The 3093-nt window shown below is 45.4% G+C and overlaps 1 protein-coding gene across 2 annotated transcripts in view; it reads right to left on the bottom strand.

Annotated features, from left to right (window-relative positions):
• Nucleotides 1–3093, bottom strand: part of PRKDC (protein kinase, DNA-activated, catalytic polypeptide) — a 189562-nt gene that overhangs the window by 153083 nt on the left and 33386 nt on the right. The window lies entirely within an intron of this gene.

Here is a 3093-nt window from a genome sequence, read left to right as displayed (position 1 = left end):
CCAGGATGGTCTCGATCTCCTGACCTCGTGATCCGCCCATCTCGGCCTCCCAAAGTGCTGGGATTACAGGCTTGAGCCATCGCGCCCGGCCCTGCTTTTCATTTTTAAGTAAGGAGGGTAGTTCCTCATAAAACAGTGAGTCTAAGACTTTTTCGTGTCTGGATCTCTTGCCAGAATTGGGACTTACCCCATAAATCTTTGTTTTGTGGGTTAGCAGCAGTTACAATATTGGAAACAGAAATAATGTTTTAAAGACTTATTAATTGTTTTGGAGGTCATGTTAACATGCATAACATCTCAGTATTTCTATGAGAATAGTCCTGATCTCCCAGACTCCCTGGGAACTGGTATTTGAAAGTTGTATCAATTGGTTTCAGAATATGAAAGGACACAACACAGGACAGATCTCAGAAAGTGACTATCTGAGCCTGAAAAGATAATATGAAATGAGTTAAATTTTTAGCAAAAGTGACTTAACCTCGAAAAGTTTGGTTCTTTGGTTTACTGATCAAGGCCTTCGTCTATACCATGAGAAGTCATTCTTTTTTCAGATGAAATCTCACTCTGTCGCCCAGGCTGGAGTGCAATGAAGCAATCCCAGCTCACTGCAACCTCTGCCTACCGGGTTCAAGTGACTCTCCTGCCTTGGCCTCCCAAGTAGCTGGGATTACAGGTGTGCGCCACCATGCCTGGCTAATTTTTTGTCTTTTTAGCAGAGACAGGGTTTCACCATGTTTGCCAGGCTGGTCTCAAACTCCTGACCTCAGGTGATCCACCCAAGTTATGGGATTACAGGAATGAGCCACTGTGCCTGGCCAAGAAGTCATTCTTTGTATGTAATCTGCCAAGACAGCAAAGATTCACTGTCTTACCCGAAAAATTTTCTGAGCTTTATGCTGACTTTGCTGTCTGAAAAAGGAGATTCAGGCCATGTGTCTTTGACAGGAGAGGTCCAGAGCGGCACTGAGTTCCCCCTCAGCAAGCCAAATCAGGATGCACGTGTGGCCCATAAGTCCTACTGCTAGTCAGTGGGCTGAGAAGGGCTCTACCAGGTGTCTCTGCTGTAAAGCCACTATTTTCACTCTCAGTCATTAGCACGTGTTTGGGTGAGGTATTTTAAAACCATGGTACTTCAAAAAGTGCCATGCTGGCTGTGAAGGTGTAGGGGCCACCTAGGAGGACACTCAGAGGCCTCCAGGAACTGAGAATCATGCTCCAGCCGTCAGTCAGCAAGGAGACAGGAACCTTGGTTCTCCAATCACATGGAACTGAATCCTGCCAACAACCTGGATGGGGAGTGAACAAACCTGGCCTAGCCAACACCTTGATTTCAGTCATATGACTGAACACAGAACCCAGCTGAGCTCATCTGAACTTGTGTCCTACAAATCTATGAAATAATCAATGGGTGCTATTTTAAGCTAAGTTTATAAGAACTTATTATACACCAAACAAACAAAAAACCACTAGGAAACTTTAACTTACTCATTTTACTTATTTATATCTGTATATACTCACTGCTTCCTGTTTGATTACATGGGTTATAATGTTTCTAAAGTTATTGATTTTGATGCTCAAATCATCACTAATTTTGCCTGTGACATTTCCCCCATCATGTTTTTAACAGGTCCTTACTTTCTGGATGTTCTATAAAACACAGTATTCTAGGTTCATAATATATTTTCCTGGCCCCAGGTTGGAACCAAGGAGTCCTGGTTCCATTAATGGAAAATGAGGTGTGGGTCTGGGCATGGTAGCTCATGCCTGTAATCCCAGCACTTTGGGAGGCCAAGGTGGGTAGATCACTTGAGGTCAGGAGCTCGAGACCAGTCTGGTCAACACAGTGAGACCTCATCTCTACTAAAAATACAAAACTTAGCTGGGAGTGGTGGTGCATGCCTGTAGTCTCAACTACTTGGAAGGCTGAGGTGGAAGGATCACTTGAAACCAGCAGGCAGAGGTTGCAGTGAGCCAAGGCTGCGCCACTGCACTCCTGCCTGGGCAACAGAGTGAGACTCTGTCTCAAAAAAATAATAATAAAAAGAAAAAGAAAATGAGATTTGGAGGCCATGACCTGGGTGCCAGGTTTGCCTGTTACTATTCAGGTACCACACTCCTAGGCAGGTGCCTTCAGAGGCCAGAGTATATGTAACACACAAACACACACTCTCTCTCTCAGTCCTATTTCCACATTTATTTAGATGCATCCATATGTGAACACACATATATAACTGGGGAGATGCAGAGGGAGAGGGAGGACAACGGGTTCACACTGATATACCCACTTCAAATGCAGCTCTACAGTATCCATTCCAATTTCCTGTCTTTCTGTATTTGTAGCTCACTCCAACATGAGAAACCTAGTTTCCCTTATTCTGAACGAATTTATGTATTTGTTCAATCCCCTGTGTGTAACCAAACTACTACCTCCATCACCCTCATGGGTGCACCCTGACATCCCAGACAGCTGTCCCAACACATGGGTGCCTCATCTGGCTTGGGTAAACCCCATGCCAGGTCACCCCGTGGGGGATGACCTCCTCACGCCCTCAGGAGCACCTGGGACCTCCCCCTGCCCAGCATCTACCTTCCTCTGTACCACCTAAAGGCCTTGGGACTGATCACTCTAGGAAGTGGAGTGCGGAATGCCTCAAATTACTAACTCACAAGAGGGAAAAATAGTAACTTGATGACCACAAAAAGATGATGCAAACACTGACCAAATGGTTAGAGTGGAAACAACCAGCAAAGGCACCAAGGGTCCTGAAGAGGACCCAGTGTCTGTCAAAAAGGCATAGCCCAAAACTCACCAAGAGGAAACATCAGACAAACCCACATGGAAGGACACTGTTCAAAATAACTGGCCTGCAGTCTTCAAAAATGAGTCATAAGAACTAAGAAAGGTTGAAGAACTATCCCACATTAAAGAAGCCTAAAGAGTTACAACTAAGGCTGGGTACGGTGGCTCAAGCCTGTAATCCCAGCACTTTGGGAGGCGGAGACGGGCGGATCACGAGGTCAGGAGATCGAGACCATCCTGGCTAACACGGTGAAACCCCGTCTCTACTAAAAAAAATACAAAAAACTAGCCGG

Source organism: Colobus angolensis, unplaced genomic scaffold (assembly GCF_000951035.1).
Source record: "Colobus angolensis palliatus isolate OR3802 unplaced genomic scaffold, Cang.pa_1.0 Scaffold243, whole genome shotgun sequence".
Classification (NCBI taxonomy): Eukaryota; Metazoa; Chordata; class Mammalia; order Primates; family Cercopithecidae; genus Colobus; species Colobus angolensis.
This window is presented reverse-complemented; position numbering and strand designations above follow the sequence as displayed.